The following is a 21,172-nucleotide window of genomic DNA, read 5'->3' as shown; positions in this document are numbered from 1 at the left end:
CCAGAATATCTTCGTCGCGTTATATGGAGAGAATTTATCGGCGCGTGCAATTCTATATGACGCCTGTAATAGGAATAATCGATTTATCTCGTCATGCGATGGAGCGAATTATGCATACTATGATTTCACCAATTTATCAGCACGAACGATGTCTTTAAATGCATTCACATGCAGGCAAGAGATGAAAGTAAAATAAGCTAAAATTCCTTATATACATAATTATTTTACTCTATAATATAATATATCATATTTATTTATTTTTTTAAATTTAAAAGTTACAATTTTAATAAAATTAATAATTAATAAATAAATAGATGGAGTTATATAATTAAATTAAATTATATATAAAAGTTATACACATACACACAGGTTTAATAATTAGAATTCAATATATATATATATATATACATACATGTTTTTTTTTTCAATTAAAATTATAATTATAATAATCATAATTAATATATTATATATACAGATTTGTTTTATTAGAAATTAAATTTTAATAATTATATGTAGGGTTTTTTAATTAAAAATTTAATTATAATAATTAAAGTTATTTTACTAGTATCATATGTGTATACATATATATGTACATATATAAAATATGAGTAAAATAATTAGGATTAGTATAATTAAAAGTAGTAACAAGTGGATTTTTTTATTAAGACAACTAAATAAAATGTGATAACTTTTTTTTATTAAAACATAAATTATTAATAACGGTTAGAAACAATAAAATAAGCTGATTTAAGAAATTTGAATTCCATTAATAAAACGTTAATTCATTACATATTTAGAATATTAATTGTGTAAAAAAATAAATAAAACCAAGTGTTACCAATTTTCTTCTATATGAATACTTTGTAAGAGCAGAATTTTGCTTGTTTCATCGCTAACGAGCAAGCATAAATTAAAGGTATAATTTGGTAGCAACGTTAATTGCATTAGATGCAACTTTGATATAACTCGTATTGTGTATCTTATGCGGCCTCCGATCTCATAACTTTATTATGGCCTCGTTCGTCATTTCTCTCTCTCAATCGAAAGGGCGGGGAAGAAGTTCCTTATGATCTGCGGGCGGAATAAACTTTCCGTCGCGTCGTCTCTTTTTCGGTATTCGGTAGGAATCCGCGAGTCCTTTGTTGCGGATTTAATCCTGGTAACATTTATACGTTTCCATCTGTGCAGAAACCAACGGCGACTATATATGTAAGCCAGCTTTATACGTACTTAGAGATTTCTCACAATCAACCTCCTCATTTTCCTTTGCACCTTTATAGTTTCTTAGCTTGTCTCCGTTCCTTTACGGAGTTTTGATTATCCTCGCTTTTGTTCTTTATTGTGAAAATTTCTTCACCGAGTTTAAACAAGCCATGGAAAACTGCGTTTAGATCGTTGTAGACGATAAGCTTGCATCGTGAGATCCCGTGCAGAGTAATTCACAGGCAGTCGTTACATATTTGTTAGTCTGGTATAATTAATTTGATCAACACGATCGTACATATGGAGAATGTTTTGATAAAGGTGACGGACAAAAATAATAGATTTATTTTTAAAAATCTATATCTGTAAATGTAAAAATATATTTTACATTTTAATATATAAATAATTATTATTATTTATATACGTTTATTTTATTATATTTTATTATATTTTTTTATAATATATTATATTATATTATATTATATATATATACATATTATATACATACAATTATGTACATAAATAAATAAATAAAAATCAAAATATATGATAATATGTTTTCAATATTTTATATAGTTTACAAATGCGCGCACGCGGATAAATTTAATATTATCTTTTTTCTTGGATATTTCTCTTTCAAATAATTTGCAACAGTTTTTACGAATATTGATTAAAATTTAATTCTACTTTTGCGTAAAAGACAAACCTGTAAAGATGGTAGCGTTTAATTATAATTATCTCAATTATTTAATTAAAATTGACTTTATATATATCTGTGTGTTTGTATGCAGATTCATTAAAGTGATTTTGAAGAAAGAAAGGAAGAGTGGAAGGGTGGAAGGAACGAAGAAAGAGGGGGAGATGAGAGAGAGAGAAAAAGGGAGAGAGAATATATTTAGTTCAATTTATGTACAATTTCGACGTGCACTGAACGCGAGTAATTTAAAATTCAAATTTACATCACTACATAGATATCCAAAAGTAAAATAACTTTTATCCGAAGAAGAATTTCTTATATCTATATTTAAAGAAATTATAAATAAAAAAATTAAATTATACTATAAAAACATTATATATATACTTACATACGTATACGTATGTGCGCTTTCTTTTTAATTCAACTGATCACTCTCACCGGTTTACCTAAATAAAACACTCTTGAATATTAAATACACTGTTGAGGGGAGAGGGAGGGGAGGGGGGGGGGAGGTTGGGCCACTAGAAAGATCATTGTAATACGTATGTAAGATAAGCTCGTGCCCGCTCGGCGCACTCGACTTGGATGACACTCGAATTCGACCTGGAATTCGTGGCGCCATATGGCCGCCACTAGTTGTTCGTTTGACATCTGTGTTGGCGCAACAATGGTTTCGACCAGTGGACCACGAAACGTTCGCGGACTACTTGACTTTTATAATACAATTACGATATCTCTCTCCCTCTCTTTCTCCCTTCTTTTGCCTCTTTCACGATGCCCTACTTGTCTGCCCTTAGCTCCAAGCCAATTCAAGTTATGTCTCATTTCAGTCGAGCGAATGCTTAATTCGAGCACCATTGAAGCACTCATCTCCATCTTTTTTATGAGAACGATCATTACATTATTTCAATTCGATATTAATTAAGCGATCCAATTTCCGCTGATTTAAACCGTGTCATACAGGATGTTTCAGATTCAACGAGCCATTTCCATTTTTCTTGAGAATTTTATCGCTTTGCGATCTATTAGGTTAGGTAAAATGTTATCATTTGTTAAAGTTGATATGAGTAGAGTTTTAATTATGTGAAGATGGAAATGGCATAATTAATTGTTGTGTGTATAAATACATAAATACTGTATTTTAAAATTATATAATTATACTGTATTCTCATTTTTTGGTATTTCTCAAAATGTACAAATGTGTACACTAACCATCACAGTCAGCGTAAGTTGTTTATATTGCGATCTATAATAACGATTTTTATATACATCTGTGAAGGTAATAGAAAAAAAATGTAAATTAAATTAAGAAATAGATTTAAATAGCCAAAGATTTACATAGCGATACGCGACATATATGTATGTATTTGAAGCATAAGTTTTCTAAGGAAAAAGAATTTGTTCTTTTTCTTTGTACAACATGTATACCGTAGATATTTTGATTTTTGTCCAGCGTCAAATATTATGTGGAACTTTTACTTGACTGCGACTGGTCACGTTAAGCAACGGCTGTCCGACGGAAGTCCGAAGTTACTGTGAATTCCACACAGATCCGGTATTCTATCGGAGACGATCGTGTAGTTGCAACTTGGCATCGAAATTCTCGCGACGCCGACAGAGAGAGAGAGAGAGAGAGAGAGAGAGAGAGAGAGAGAGAGAGAGAGAGAGAGTGAGAGAGAGAGATCGATCGTACAACTCGGCCGCTTTCTCGTTACATGTTATATATAAGCTAAACCTCTCCGTAAAATTACTGGCAAACTCGCAACATCGGATTACTGCCTGGCAAATTCCGTCAAAACTTAGCAGCCGAAATCGAACATGTAAGTCTACGTTCACGATTTCGCAATTCTGAAACTACGGATTATAACAAGCGAATATCTGCAGTTTACGCTGCAGTTTATCATAGGTTACATACTTGGTTTGATGAAGTGGAATAAAATGATATTGCTGAAACGATATGATAATGATTATAAATATAAAAGATAATTTTCATGAGAAAAGCCCTGGTTAATTTCATAGATCTCATGTTTTTTAAGACAAAATTTATAAAAGATTGTATGTCGAGGATTATTTAATATTTAAGAAGTCGTATTAGAGTTTTTTTGATATTTTACAAATAAATTAATAAAATATTTTAGTTAATATAAAATAAATATATGACATTAGTATCATAAATTATAGATATTCATATATATTAACATTAGATATACCTTTTATACATATACATGAAAATATGTGTGTGTGTGTATAATGAGTTATTAGCCTTTTTCTCTGAGATGACAGATTAAAGACAACGAAATTCTATTTTAACATTTTTAATGGCTTAATTAGCGTATTTTATATGAGAAACAGGGTTCTTCTCTCTCCCTCCTCTCTTTTCTCTTTTTTCTCAATATTAAATATTTAGGGGCGTCAAAGAAAACGTTCTTTTTATTTTCTCACATTTTTTCACAATTATTTTAATTAATTTTTTACCAATTTCTAATTATTTTGCATATACAAAATACTTGCGATTTATTTTTCAAAGAGAAATTATAACATTCGCGATTCTATTATATAGTTATTGTTCGTAGAAAAATATTAAGATAAATTATCAAATATTATGATTATAATATTAAGATAAATTATTGAGATAAATCTCACTAATTTGAAATATTTTACTTAGAAGAATTTATTTTGATATATTACATCTATATAAGCAAAAATATGTGTATATATCAACACAAGTTTTTTCTCCATAATCTCGCGATTTTATCAAGCAGGTTGAACGTGTTTTCGTGTACGATCCGATTTTCGGTTCAGATCCACACTTGAATTTGTTTCGAGATACTTTCCGCTCGAGTTGAGGATTACATATCATATCGTATCCTTTTTACGAATACTAACGTACTAATAATCTCCGCCTCGCAGATTATGTTTGCTCGTAATAGCAGAATTAGTACTTACTAAATACTACTGGAGATATGAATATGTTCAATTCTTCTGCAGATCTGTTTGAAGTATGATCATTATTAAAAAAAAAAGATAATTATAATAAAAATAATAATTATTATAGTTATTGCAAATAAGAGCGTGAATTACAACCTGTTCATGATGGGATATCGAATAAGAAACCGATCGATGACCACCGTTTCTTCGAGACGTGTTATTTCACACGAAATAATCTTAAAAGGAATCAGCTTTCCTTCAAAGATGAAGAAGACACGTGAGAATACCGGAGAAAGGTTGATGCATTGAAAAGGAGAAGAGCGCATTGGAAATACAAGCGAACGGGAAAAAGCGGCATTTCGAATGCACGGATGCATAAAGGGTGGTGTGGGAGAAGGGAAGAGAGGATTTATAAATCTGTATCGAGGATTAAGTTCATATAGATGCGCAACGAGCCGGAAAGAAAATCGAGAGCGAATCGGACTTTTAATAACTATCCTTAATCGCTCTAATCTATACAGTAGAATGGAGATCACAAATTTATATAGGGTAAAACACGAAAAAAGAATCAATATTTTTTCAAATAATTTTGTTTTAAACGAATTTTAATATTCTTTTGTTTAAAAGTTAAAAGTGGATTCTTTCAATTTATATATTATAAGTTTTGCGTTTTTTTATTTGAAATACAATGAAATTTAATAAAAGTAAGCATTATTTTACCTATTAATACATATTATAAAGTATAAAAACATTATTAGATTTGATCTCAAAAAAATAATGTCAGATCTTTTTAAATATAATACGTATCGTTATTAAGCACCAAAATTGTTTATTTTTTTTACAATTTTTGAAAATATTTTATCTTTTAATATGACAGATACTATCATAATGCGTAAATATGCAAAAAAGGATGAAATTAAAAAAAATTTTGTAAAAGTTTAAAATTATATACATGCATATACATATATGTATATATATATATATATATATATATATATATACATATATTTTTTTTAAATCTAACTTTGGTAAAAGGCAGAGTCTCCCAGTTTTATTTACAATATAAACTTATATTGAAAATTTACAATATATTAATAAAATTTTTGCTTTATTAAACTATAATTGTATGTGCAATATGAAACAATCTTATTGCAATTTGCGCAAATCGCAGATTAATTTAGATTATGTTAATATTAGTTAGAATTTTCATGTAACATATATTGGCAATATATTTCCTTATAATTAGCAATACATTATTATATATTAAAAATTAGAATTAACGACCAAAAATCCTATGTTTATACATATTTTTATATAACAAAATAACTCGTAAATTATAGTAAAACCTAGCTATAGAAAAAATCCTTGCAGTCTTTGAAAAAGTATATTTTAAAATTTACATATAATACTTTTAAAATCAGCAGCCAAAAAAATCTTCACACAAATTCATTATCATTTAAAAAAAATTAACCACAGTTACATTTCCGGTTCATTTCATTATGGATCACGTAGATTGCACAATATATTGCCAAAGTTTGTCATATCGACTAGGGACTAAGTAATAAATACCAATCAATTAAATAAGTAACTATTGTGTTTATGTGTGTAATAATAAATCTCAATGTACATTATGATGAAAGGAGAATAAATGCGAAAAAAAGGGCGAGGGAGAGAAAGACAGAGAAAAAAACAGAGAATGTTGACTATTTGACTTTTCCTCGCATAATCAACAATTCTTCATCTAGCTAAATCATGTCTAACTAAATATAGCTATTTCATATAGCTGGATTGTGTTATATTATGCGTCGATACAATCGAATTTCTATTGTAAGAAGGTGCAAGTCGATATCGCATTCATGACTCGGAAGTGACGTTGAACAACACTCCACGGAGGCATCACTTTGAGACAGTTCACAAGAACAAATTGCAGAATGGGAGTATGTAACCTGAATTCTCACTAGGGACTTCCGGCTATTTGCATGCAACATATATGTATACGCGCACAAGTATTGCAAAACTGCTGTCATATGGCGGAATTATATGGAAGAGAATTCAGACCCAATTCACATTGCAAGTATTACTATGTACTCTTTTATGAATTAGCTAGTAACATTGTAGTAACATTGCAGCAAATTAAAAACTTTTTTTTGCGATTTGAATAAACTTAGGTGATTTTAATGAAAAATTTATTATTGAATAAAAGCTTTTTTGCATTTATAAAATGAATAAAATTTTTTATGATATATATATTCTACATATTATTTTAATATAATATATATTATTATCTTACACTATATTAATCATTCTCTCCATCTATTTAAAAATTAAATCTACGTATTTTTTATAAACTAATATAATTTTAATATCTGTATGAAGGGGAGGGGGAGAGGAAAAATAAAGCAGGTCACAAAAAAATTGTATGGAAAAAAATTTTATTGATTCTATAGATGCTAAAAATCTTTTATTTAATAATAAATTCTTAATTAAAATTATCTAGTTTTTTTTTAAATCACGAAAAAAAGTTTTAATTTGCATAATATTAATTCGTAAAAAGATAATAGTACTTCCGCTGCAAATTGTGTCTGAATTTTCTTCCATAACAATTCTACAATGTTTGTGTATACACACATATATATATATATATATATATATATATATATATATATATATAATTCAATATGTAATACAATACACACGCTCATTTACTCTTAATATAATACATAATAAAGTACTTCATACTTTGAATAAAAGTGCGCAAAGTGCAGTTCTACTCAAATAGTGTAAGAAGGGGGGAATTATCAAGGATCTTGTTTAAGTATTACAAGTAGCTGGACTATAAATTTTTGATTTGCTTGACACGGAATATTTCGGCATTGTAGAACATAGATCGCGCGAATATATTAAGCAGGCCGTACACGCGAAAATCGTGTTAACTATCGTGCGATAAATTCCGGTGGCGAGCGGGCGGGCGGATGTGTAAAACGGAGTAGCTATACGATTATAAATTACCGGCTCGCCGGCGCGGCGATCTCTTTCTGCTAACGAATCGCGCGTAATTTGCTCCGCCCGTCCCGTGTGCCAAGCGGCGTTGATACTTTTGAATAATGGAGCTTGCATCGACTCGAGAGATAGAGAGAGAGAGAGAGAGAGAGAGAGAGAGAGAGAGAGAGAGAGAGAGAGAGAGAGAGAGAGAGAGAGAGAGAGAGAGAGAGAGGAAAGCGCAGCGGTGATGTCTAGGCGGATGAAACTTGAATTCCCCTCTTGAGAGTATGAAATATTCAAATACATCCACGTATATAGTCTGTCAAATCGATCATTATTAATGCATACTATGTGGCGATTGTATGTGTAAAGAATATTCCATTCTAAATTTGTACGCGAATTAGGTTAGGTTAGGTTCCTTCGGCGAGATTAAATAAAAAAATATTGTATACAATAATAAATGTTTTTATAAATTTTACCTTAAATTAATTATATAAAAGTAAATGATTCGTAATATGGGCGAAAAAATATATAAAATTTCGAGGTACTTATTTAATATAAGCTTAAAAATATTTCTAAGAACTGAACGCGTCGCCGCGTTCTCTCGCAATTCTGACTCGCAAAACAGACAAGGAGGAGGACTGCGATTTGTCATGCTTCCAGCATCATTCCACTTGGATGTGCTATGTACGTTTAACACGTTTAACGAGAGAATTAAGTAAGACGTTACACGACAGCGTGAGAGCCGAGGGGATATACGGGCGAATGTTCATTCATCGTTGTCGTCGTCGTCGTTACGTTGATCCTGGCGTGTCGAATTCTTTCACGGGCTGATTGGAATGAAAATTGATTCGTTCCGTTTAGTTTTGAGTTTTAGGGATCTAGATCGTTTTCCTAGTGAAGGATTACTCGAGAGAAAAACGCCAAAGAGAGGTGGCAGAAAATATCGTCGTAATAATTTTATTAAATAAATAAATTTCCTAAATAATATATTTTATATAATATTTTATTATTAATTATTATTATTTTTTTTATTATTTCTTATTTTAATTGATTGCTGGTTAAATTGTGCTTCTTAAACGGTTCTTCGAAAGGACAGTAATTTAAAAGGTCAAATATCATCGCGTGTGATTCCAATATTTGCATGGTATCGGCGGATTTTGGGCTGAGTATTGTGAGTCAATCTTGTCGAGAGAGTTCAATCTATCTTACGACGAGAAGTCGATCGATGTCTGAAATCAGAATTCTACAGAGCTCACGATATACGGCGTTGCTTTAAGGAGGGCTTCATGATCAAACAACCGCAAGATTAAACTTGTATCGTAATTTAACTATTACGTGATATATTTACTTGCTAACAAATTCTGCATGTTTACACTGATTTATTGGAGAAATTTAATTATGATACAAAATTATATTATAAGAAAAGATAATACAATTTTATAATGTTTGTAGAATTTTTCCAAAAAACACAAAATTTCAGTGAAAGATTGATGGTAAAAAGAGATTAATTAATAATTATTTAATTAATGTTTTGATTAACTTAAAATAAAAAATTAAACTATGTATTACATATTGAATTAAGTTAATACATTGAGTTAATTTAAAACGTTTTTTCTAGACAACTTTGCAGAATAATTAAATGTCAAAATAATTTTTTAATTCAAATTTTTTCCACACATTTAGTTATGATGAAAAGAATATTTACGGAATGCTTTAGTATTTAAAATACTTTAAATTGATTTTAAATTTATAAATTGAATTGAACTTTATTTTATTGCATATTATATATTAATATTTAAATATTTCAGTAATCTAAATAAATTGAAAGTAAATTGAATTGAATTTTAAGATATTGCGGAATCTACGATATTGGAGAATATGATGATTGCGTCTCAAGTTTACTTCATCCATGGCTTTCGTATTTACATTTCGCTTATACAGACGGTGCATTAACCCTCACCACATGAATTATGAGAGCATCTCTTCTAGGGCGACCGCAAATTAGTTTCAATTACCGTCGAGAACAGGCTTTGATATGATAACAACTAAAGCGAGTCATCGCAGTGATGCATCACGTTACTATCCTAAGCTTTAAAAAGGCAAATAGCTTCAATATATGTTTTTTGAAAAAAATATTTGAAGAACGACAGTTACGACTTAAAATAGTTTGTGGCAGCGAATAAAAAACAGTTTGCGAATGATTACGAAAAATAGTATAACATGATTTTTAATTCTACATTAATGATTGTTATCCGTAAAGGGAATGCAAAAAGAAAAAGGTATAGAAATAAAAAATCTACAAAATATAATGTTATAGGTTATTAAAAATATATTAATATTTTAAATTATATATGCGCGCAAAAGAATTAATCTGCACAAAAATATAACTATTTTTTTTTTGAAGAAACATGATTTTCTAGAAACTTTAAATAAGACTCCTATACGAATCGATAATATGTATGTAAATTCCGTTTTTTCTTTTTTTTTTCGCGCGAAAATTCACCTCTCATGAAAGTTGATACTCAACGCAATTATCGTACTTTCAACATACCTATCTGCAAAACGCGAAGCATCGCCGAGTGTGAAACCGCAGGGCGCAGTCGGTATATCTTTCTGGGACATTAACGTGTCGCTCCCGTGCAAGATGTAAATATCGCAATCACGAGCACGCGCACAACACGGGAACTTAACGGGGTAGCCCTCGAAATACGTCGCGCTCCGACACGCCCGAATAGTCGACGCGCGGCGAATCCGCGGAGCACATAAATGCATTATTCAGCGAGGGAGGCAGGAGCGCAGGGTGGCGGTGTACTCGTACTCTACCGCATTTGCGTTACTTCCAGAAGATTAAACTTGCATGCAAGCAAGCTATGAAGTATAGTCGCAGACGGCACGGCCGACATGCGACTTGCTCTCGGACAATGTAGCGGTCCGGTTTCGGACGCTGCCGCGCACTCTTTTTTCCTCTCGTTCTTACAACAGAGGGACAAAAAGGGAGAGAGAGAGAGAGAGAGAGAGAGAGAGAAAACATGACTTTAGAAAGAGATGAGAAGGGAAAACGTTAGGGAACAAATTTTGATTTTATTATCTCCCGCGAGAACATGTTCGCAAGAGTCATTATGTACTGTGTGTGTGTGTGTGTGTGTGTGTGTGTGTGTGTGTGTGTGTGTGAAAGATGGAAGCGAAAGAACAATTTTTATATTAATCTATTTTTACGTTAAATTAAAAGAAATATAATTAAATATTAAAAAATATTTTTTGATATATTTAATACAAGAGAAAATATTTTAATACAAGAGAAAATATATAAATTTAAAAGAAAATTATTATTATTTGAGATATAATAAATTTAAGAGATAAAAGAGACAAAAAGATATTAATTTAAGGTGAAGATTATATAGGAAAGAGATGCGCAACGACTTAATTTGTGAGGGGAACTTACCATTGTCATGTCGGGGAAGATCATATAATAACTCATATATGATCATCACTAATGTTATATCAGTAAATCTTGACATTAACTTACGGCTCACAAAATCACTTTTCTTTTGATATATTGCAGAAGGTGCAGTATTAATTAATACACGCTAAGCTTTAGTATTACTGTTCAGTTTTACTAAGAATTTTCAAATAAGTGCAACTTTACAAATTTTCAGCCATTAATACAGATAAAGATAAACTTCTTGATTGTTTAATTTAATGTCGTGTTATTATTGTAATCTATTGTAAAGTAAACGCATTAATGTCTTTCTGCACTTTCTTCTCAAAGAATTCTAGCCTAATTCGAATCTAATTTTAATTTAAAATCAGAAATAGGTTTGGGTTAAGTTAATTTTTTCGCCCCCTGCAGAGGTGCAGGGAGAGGAAGAGATTTTTCTTCCATTTACGTGTTTATTTTACAATATAATAAAACTAGAAAATACATGGTTTGAAACTTTTTGCACAAAATGGTTTGAAACAAATGAATTTGACTTGCGTAAATTAAAATCTTTAAGTGAATAATTAATAATGAATAGCTTACTGATGAATATCGATCAATAATGAAGATCTTTTGAAAATTATTGAGAATCAGAAAATGTCAAAATTAAAATCATTAGGATTAAATTGCCTTCTCTAAAAATTTTATTTTTAATAACATTTTTCATAATATTTCAAAGCATATATCAAGAATAAGAAGAGAGCGCTATAATTAAAAGCGTATATTATTTAGAACTCCATCCTCTACAATACATGTCAAGAAGAAATTGCTTCGTGAGGCGTAAATTAATATCAAGATTTCCATTTTGCAATAAATGTGAAGCATGTATTCTACAAGCGTAATGCGACTCGCTTTGTTTCGGTAACTGATATCGCGGTAACACGTCCCCTTTAACCCATTAACCTAAATAATTGGCGATTCGCCAGGATCGCCAGAGCGCGCATTCAAGGTCTGATGTATCGCCCGAAACCGCGTTAACCCCTTCGCTTAAGACCAATACCTCCGCAACAGCAATTCCATTAAAGACATTCGCAAGCGTAAGCGATTGTTTGCTCGATTGTTGACATCTTAATGTTACGCCCTATGTGACATATGGTTTCGCTTACAATTCGCAATCATCATGAACACTGTTTTGGATTGTCATTACAATATGTGTTGGATTCTAATATATATATATATATATATATATATATATATATATATATATATATATACAGGATGTCCGACAATTCGCGATACACCTTTTAAGGAAAGATAGAGTGTTATTTTGAACAGAAAAGTCCTGTAGCATTTTTTTCTATAACGCTTAATAAAAGAGTTATTACTGAATGAAGTCTGGCCTATCATCGCCGATCTTCAGCCGGGCGCACGTGGGTGAGCCATCATAAACAGCTGAGCGCTCACGCACACTACCAGGCGGCTCACCGACAGTGCGTCCAGCTAAAGATCGGTGATGATAGGCGAGACTTCACTCAGTAATAACTCTTTTATTAAGCGTTATAGAAAAAAATGTTACAGGACTTTTCTGTTCAAAATGACACCCTCTATCTTTCCTTAAAGGGTGTATCGCGAATTGTCGAAACACCCTGTATATATATATATATATATATATATATATATAGCTTTAGCTTTGTAAAATATTTTCATGTAAAGTAAGTATATTTTAGGAAATTAAATATTGTATATAATATTATATATTAAATATTATATAAGGATATTAAATATATAAAAAATATATAAAAAAACATATATACGTTGATTTTTTTGCAAAATATTGTAAAATGATTAAATTTTCAATATCAAAATGATATTGAAAATATTTTTTTTTCGCAAAAATGCATGCTGTTAAATTAAATTAGAGGTAATAGAAATAAATTAGAGATATCTTCTTCATCTCGAAAATTAATCTGTAAATTAAAAATACTCGATGTGTACAATTCGATCACTACAATCGTGATAGCTTTTAGTTGAGAAAATATCTCGCGCGCGGGAATCTCGTCAATTAACTGAGAGTCGACACGAATCGCGAAAGTGATGTTGACGATGAATCCTCGCGTTCAGAATGATTTATCGTTCATCTAGCAATAAGTACACTGAAACTAGTTACACGTGCAAGCTTCGGATCCCCGCACATGGACGGATGCTACGATGAGTCTATATACTCGCGCGGAGAATTGTTAGATAGCGATGATGGCATGTCACGGGGAAAAGCGAGGAGGAGAGTCGACTCGTCCGGATGTCGTGACGAGGGTGAAGAAAGGGCAGACATACACACGTAATAACGACAGTGATGACGAGGTAATGGAGCTGAGACTCGCGTAGGTTTCATCGTCGGAGTTATACATGGGCTCCTGATTCCACACTGGATATTTCAGATCACGATGCGCCTAAGTCGTTTTGCATTCCTCTTGAAGCGGATCAATATTCGTTCACGGGGTGACGTAAAAGAAAGAAAAGTTTCGAATCACAACATTACAATATACAACATTATTTACTGTATTATTAATTTATATTCAGATTAAGTTGATTTTTTCATAATGGTGGTATAAATGTTATATATGAGAATATATAATTTTTTTTTGATTACAAATGAAAATTTCTGAAACTGTGCAAATGATTTGTTTATGAAGCAAAATGTCGGATTGATAAAGCAGCAACGTCGCTGTTTTTCAATTTACGTATTTATGCAATTTGACAATTTAATCAGTTATGTAAATCCGAAGTTTCGAAAACATGCATTGTCAATTGCATAAATATTTTATGTCACGATGCAACTCGCATTTTAGATTCAGATCAATTTGACACACACATAATTATACACACATAATTATCCCTTTTATCCGTTTTTTTCTTCAACAAATAAAAGCATAATTTAAAGTTTATTAATGTAAACAATAAATTATTATATATTAATAAATTTTAAAAATCGAATGGTAATTATATTTAGTAAACAAATTTTTAAAATTTATTAAATTTTATAACTTTTTAATTATAAAATTAATTTTTCTATAATTTTTTTTTTGTATGCTGAAAGCTATATGGTCAAAATGTTTTTTTTTTTAACATAATAAAAGAGTACTATTTTTTTAAATATAATAAAAAAATCGTGTCAAATTATTTTATGAAATTCTATGTATATTTATGAATCTTTAGGTAATCTTTTTCAAATAAAAAATTTTAAGTTTCTTAAAAATTTATTGAAAATTATAATTTGTTCGTTTTCTTTTTTTAAATTAAACATTACGATAAGACAAAGTTCTTTTAAAACAAAACAAAGTTTCTTTTAAGCAAATTTACTTCTTCATTACTTTCTCTCTTCTCTCCTTCGAGAATTAGCGGGATGAAATATATATGAAAATTTTGCTGCGAAACCCTTAATAAGACTAGTTTCGGAGAATCCTTTATTCTCTGCGGAGCTTGCTCTCCCATTTGCCTCCTTTATTATCGCCTACTTACATTCCCTGATGGGTGAATCATCCCTTGATTATATCGTCTCTGAAAACTTCGTTTCGTTTTTAGTAGTAGTGTTATGGGTGTAAACGTTATTCCCCGGTTATAACTCGATAACTTGATAACTTGCCTGTTATCTACAAGGTAAGCTGAATAAATTTAAGAGACTGCTTAGAATTCTACGGCTCTCGCCATAGTTCTCTCGAGCCGATCTCAACCGATTCAGACAGTTAGTTATTGAAGAAGCGAAAGATTCTTCATGGAATGCATGAGAATTCATTTTGCTTTTTTTTCGTGCCTTTTATAATAGAGAGTACTAAAATTTCTTCTTTTCACAAAACGGAAACGTGTCTTATTATATTCTTTTCTTCCTTTCTTCTTTGAATGATTTTTTAGATGATAAAAAAAAATTAAAAAAATATACATATATAAATACAAAGAAAATTAATTATAATTTTTTAAGAAAATAATTTAAATGAGATATAATCAATTTTATTTAGTAACAAAATAAATTATATAATTAACTTAATAATATACAGTTTATTTTGTTACCAAATAAAGTTAATTATTTAAAAATTTTGTGTGTATTTGTTTACTTAAAAACAAAATAATTTTCTTTTTATTTAAAAAATTTAAGATTTTTTATATACCGGACGAGAGAGGAGAGATAACAAATTCGCAGTTAAGAAGAATACAAATTGTCGAAAAGATATTCCTTCAAAGAACTGACTCGGCAGTTTATAACACTGCGAGTCGCGTCCGTCGGATTCGATTTAGCGACAAAGCTCGATTCCTTGTCAAGAACTAGCGAAGAAGAAAACGGCGCCGCGATGCTAGTAGACGTTATAAGTCACCCTTGAGGATTTACCGATCGCCGACATGGCTTGCTCCGATCTTGTTTTACAACAGTTATGTGGATTTTAAGTACGTTATGCTTTGATAAAATTTTAGTTTTAAACTATTTCTTGCTGAAAGTAGAATTTTAAATTCTCGAAAAAGCGCGGATATCCACTCTGAGAAATCAATTTTCTTTCATTGATTTTTTTATTGACAATAGTTTGATAAAATATTTATTTGGAGCGTCCATCTTATTATAAAACTTTTCGTTAATTTATATTTTTCATTAACAATAAATATTGGGACATGTATTTCGTTAATTTATATTTTTCATTAACAATAAATATTGGGACATGTATTAATGATGGAAAGTTGAAGAATTTTGGTGTATTAAACTTTGGGAATAAAATTTCACAACATTATTCTTTAGTAAATTTTAAGTACTTTATGCTTTGATAAAATTTTAGTTTTAAACTATTTCTTGCTGAAAGTAGAATTTTAAATTCTCGAAAAAGCGCGGATATCCACTCTGAGAAATCAATTTTCTTTCATTGTTTTTTTTATTGACAATATTTTGATAAAATATTTATTTGGAGCGTCCATCTTATTATAAAACTTTTCGTTAATTTATATTTTTCATTAACAATAAATATTGGGACATGTATTTGAATAATTAATGATGGAAAGTTGAAGAATTTTGGTGTATTAAACTTTGGGAATAAAATTTCACAACATTATTCTTTAGTAAATTTTAAGTACTTTATGCTTTGATAAAATTTTAGTTTTAAACTATTTCTTGCTGAAAGTAGAATTTTAAATTCTCGAAAAAGCGCGGATATCCACTCTGAGAAATCAATTTTCTTTCATTGTTTTTTTTTTATTGACAATGTTTTGATAAAATATTTATTTACATAAACATTATACATCATTCTGTATAATTTATTGGAATTAATATTGACAATAACAATCAAAAAGATAATTGAATAGAAAAGCCATTCGTGTCGCAGCATAATGTTTTAAGATATCAATTTTGAAATGTTATTTGATGGCTTGGCTAATGCAATTTAGTTTATTTGCGCATATTTTTGTGTACATACAACTTGATTAAACAAGCGTTGCGTAAGTAAATTGAGTGTATGCAATATTTGGAATATATAATAATAATCCACTTTTCAAGATTTTTTTATCAAATATTGTCAGATAAGCTGAGAATTAAAAAAGAACAAAAGAAATTATTGAAGCAAAAAAAAATTTTATTATACTATATACCATATACTTTAAACATTTAGTAAAATATTCATAAATTCATAAATAATACACTTATTTATGTTGTAAATTTAAAATTTTTTTATGTCAAATTAAAATTTCTTTAAGAAAATATTGAAACAGAATTAAATATAAAATTTATGTAGTTATATTAAATACGATATTCTATGTATATTAAAACATATGACTTTACTAGAACAGAAAGTTATTTATTTAAAAAATATAAAGTATAATTTTTTAGAATATCTGTTTTAAAATGCAACATATGTACAATGATTTTGCTATATATTGCATCCCATAAAACAAATTAATATGAAACGACACTGCATTCAGCAATACATGAATATTGTAGCATTACATTTGTCAGCTTTTTTTTTGACACAAGTCTCTGTTGATTAAATACTTCATGTGACATCTCGATATTTTTAAACCGATTTAAGAGACATCGGCTGTGAATCGTGCGATAGTCCTGCATCATCAATCGATATTAATGTTCGGGAGAAAAGTCGTTTTTGGCGAACGATATAATAAATCAGAAACTCACTTTTGAAGCAAGTGTGCGTTCTACATACGCACACAGACAGATACTGTACTTTCATTCGCTCTCTCAACGACCAAAACGCTTTAACTGCATTAACGTTTACGAACCGCGATATCGTTCCTGCAAAGATTTAAGAACGTCAGTAGTTTAGGAGACAAGTTCTGGGGTGATTCGCTCCGTGAGCTCCCTAATTTCTATTTCCGCCATGACGTCACATCATTTCTTTCTTTCCTTTCCCCGAGCGTCGTAAAAGCTGTTACGCGACTGTTATGAGGGTGACTTTTGTGTTCCGTGACGATGATCGCCCTTTTGGATGGTGACAGTTCGGCGCATACGGGGTGTTCTATCGTTATCGCATCAAGACTTGACGTAATAATCATCTAACTTAATAATCATAGAAATAAAAATTATACATCTATTGTGCATTGATTTTATTATTTTGTTATTCCTCTCGGAATAAAAATTCATGTAAAAGGATATATTTTCTCAGAATAGCTTTTTGCTCTTGCAAATTTGTTTGTCTTGTGGTCTTTCGTTTACGGGCCTCGCGGTATTGATGAAACGAAAACTTGGCTGTAATCTAGGTAACGCCGGGAGGACGATTGATTGAAGGCAATAGTGGTCGGTTTTGTTTTAGTTTTGCGAATAATAGAGTCGCGAACGATATCGTTTGTCATAGGAAACCGGCTATTTCGGAGAGAGAATATCGCTTTGGGAGATTTACGAATGCCATTTTTAACAATATTGCGGGCGCGATATAAAATATAGAAAACACTAAAAATATATATGATCAAAATTCTCCGATGTTATCGAAATGTTAATTTTTTCGAGCTTATCTCTCGATTATCTGGCCTTTAACCTCCTAAATTTGCGCGGTAGTCGCGAAAAGCCAGGTTTCCGCGGTCATGAACGATGCGCGACTCCACCGCCCGATTAATTATTCGCACTCGTAATTTGATATTCTGAGCGCGCGAGCCAATATTCGCGCATAGCCGCGAAATAACAACCGAATGGTTTCCATGAACAGCAAACCGGATTAATGTCGCTATGGCAATTAATGCAGCAGTTTTGTTGCGGCAATAATGCACAAGGTATCTAATAATACGGAAACAGTCGAGGGAATGATAGCGCACAATATACACCCGAATTTTATATTAAAAAACCGCAAAATAGAAATTCGAACGCGAACTAGCGATTGATAAAATACCGGAACAATATCGTATTTTATTAATCAAACCCGAAATTGAATTATCGAAGCAACGATTCCACGAAAAGTTTTCACTTTTTTTTTTTATTTTATTGGATTTTTTATTTGGTTGCGAAATTACGTGAGGCACAAAATAAAAATTTCTTTCCATAGATTTTGCTTCTCGCTATTGATTATTGATTTGAATATTCATTTATTTGGAATCAATTTTATATGCACTTTTTTTGTATAAAGTATTCTTAAATTGGAATTTGCTTTAAATTAATTAATTATATTAATTTAGCTTTAGCTGTAGCTGTAACGTTTGATAAAAGAAAAGCTTCATTTTATCATGGTATTTAGATTTTTAGCTTTATTTAGTTTTTTTAGTCTTGTTAGCTTTATTATATTAATAATTAATCTCTAAAATTTTATTCTTTTTTTTCAGAAGATTTCGTGATTATGTTTTATGGTATAAAAAAAATCCGTTGAGTCTGCAATCATTAGTGGGATTTACGGGAGTACGAGATCTATGATTTAGGTAAATAATAAATTATATTATAAAATTTTTTTAAAAATATTATAATATATAAAAGATTAAAAAGATTAGAAATTAACAGGAGGAATATATATATATATTATTTCTTAGTTTTAAGAAAAGTAGTTTGAATTAATAATGAGATATTTTGGATCACAATTATTTAAGCTGAAAGGAGAAGCCAGAATTGGACATATTATGCGAATAATTTTTTATTGATTTCGTTATATATGATTAAATATAAAGCGTCGAGTTTTGTCTTCCTTTCTTTCGATTCCTCGGTCCCATCGGTTCTTATTATTGTTTTCCGGCCATGGACACGGCGGAGGAGAAGCCAACATCTATTTGCGAAAAGCGGATGAAGCATCTGGCCGAGGAAATTTAATTTCTAAGCTTTAGCTTTCTGTGCGCTCGCTTAGCGCTAATTTCTTGCCTTTTGTAACTCGATAAAAATCGACGGCCCTCTGTCACGCCCCCTCTTAGTCTTGTGTCGGAGAGAGAAAAAAAAAAAGAAGGAGAAAAGGCGACGATAACGTTCTTCGGTCCCTTTTTCGCTCTGATTGGAAATGTTTGTCTCCACATCGATCTATGATCCAAGCGTGCCGCGCCAGCTCTCCCCCTCTTCCCCCCCCCCTTTTCCTCTCCTTTAGTCACCAGAATTTTTCTCGTACTCCGAAAAGCTCTTTTCTCTTGAGAACGTTTCGATCAGTTGTAGTAAAAAACTTGTCAACTCTTTCTCTCTATCTTTCTTTCTCGTTTTGAGCGTTTATTGGGGGTTTCTATTGAAAGCCCAAGACGAAAGCGCAAAAGGGGAAAGAACGAGGTTAAAATGAAAATGGAAAAGAGGAAAAAGATGGATTATGGATGTTTGAATCTGATTGTGTGAAGTTTTTCGAGAACTACAACTGCACGATTGAAATGACCGTGAGTGTCATCTTCGTTTGTCGTCTATGGTTTTTGTTTTGATCTCCATCTAGCTGTGTCATGTTTTATTGCGACTTCATAAAAACCGATAATTTATTTTATTCCATGAGAAAGAAAGAAATGCGCGTCAACACTTGGTATGCTTATTGTTAGGAAAAGAGAAAGAAGTAGGTTTATTAGAAGCATATTATATATATGAGTAGAGGTGTTAAAATTTTTTCTAACAAATAATTAAAGTTAATTACATATTATATTTATATATGCGATTAAATTAAATAATGTCTGATCAGGTATTAAACGCTTTTCAGGTAGAGAAAAATAGAAAATAGTGACTTATATTTCCGAGAACCTTTTAAGCGAGCAAAGTTGGAAGACACGAGATATCAAAAAACGAAGGATATCCAGAAGGATGCATTTGCTTTCTAGAAAATGCTAGAAATCGTTAATTCTAAAGCGTTGTTTGCATAGCAAACGTAGATAAAGAGCAAAAAACACTCTTCCGAAAGGATGATATGGGAAAAAAATCAATTTCTTCGCGTGTGTGATCTCCTTTGAGATTTGAGAGATCGCTTAAAGAGAATTCCGCGACGCAGTCATCTCTTGAGATCCCTATTTCCTTCTATATTTCCTTTCCTTTTTGCAATTCTCTTCAGCGCTTCTTTGCCTTTTTTTTTAATGATCTGAAGGAGGGTCATCTTTTGCCGTCGTCAGATCCTGCCTGAAGTTGACTTTGTCATATTGATTGCCGATAAATTTCTTTGATAATAAAACCGACTTCGCACAACATAGCCAATATACCCCAACGCTGACCAATATGATATTGGGCAATGCTAAAGGATATTTGCTATGATGGCAATATGTAACTGTAAGTTGAAACTCATGCACTTGATATGATCAATATCATATTGGCCAACCTTGATATATATTGGACACTTTGCGTGAAGCCAGTTTTTAAGCGAACTCTTTTCTATTCCTTTTTATGTCACTCTTCTTATTCCCTCTCATCTTCTACCCGCTTCCGCCATTCATATACATCATATTTTTTTGGGAGAAAAAGATTTGCCCGAAACTAGGCTTTTTTTTGTGCGAAGAGAAGGGAAACGGAAGAAAATGTGGAATGAGGGTGTAAATGGCGGGTA

At 30.9% G+C, this 21,172-nt stretch overlaps 1 protein-coding gene across 4 annotated transcripts in view; it reads left to right on the top strand.

Moving 5' to 3' along the window:
- The window catches only part of LOC126850439 (connectin), a 136,934-nt gene that overhangs the window by 15,389 nt on the left and 100,373 nt on the right, over positions 1-21,172 (top strand). For 2 of the 4 annotated variants that reach the window (XM_050593465.1, XM_050593455.1), the window contains exon 2: positions 19,020-19,112. The exons of the other annotated variants lie outside the window; for them this stretch is intronic. The gene's annotated coding sequence lies outside the window, so the exon portion shown is untranslated. The remainder of the gene's footprint in view (positions 1-19,019; positions 19,113-21,172) is intronic. 4 annotated transcript variants of the gene reach the window in all.

This window comes from Cataglyphis hispanica, chromosome 1 (assembly GCF_021464435.1).
Source record: "Cataglyphis hispanica isolate Lineage 1 chromosome 1, ULB_Chis1_1.0, whole genome shotgun sequence".
NCBI lineage: Eukaryota > Metazoa > Arthropoda > Insecta > Hymenoptera > Formicidae > Cataglyphis > Cataglyphis hispanica.
This window is presented reverse-complemented; position numbering and strand designations above follow the sequence as displayed.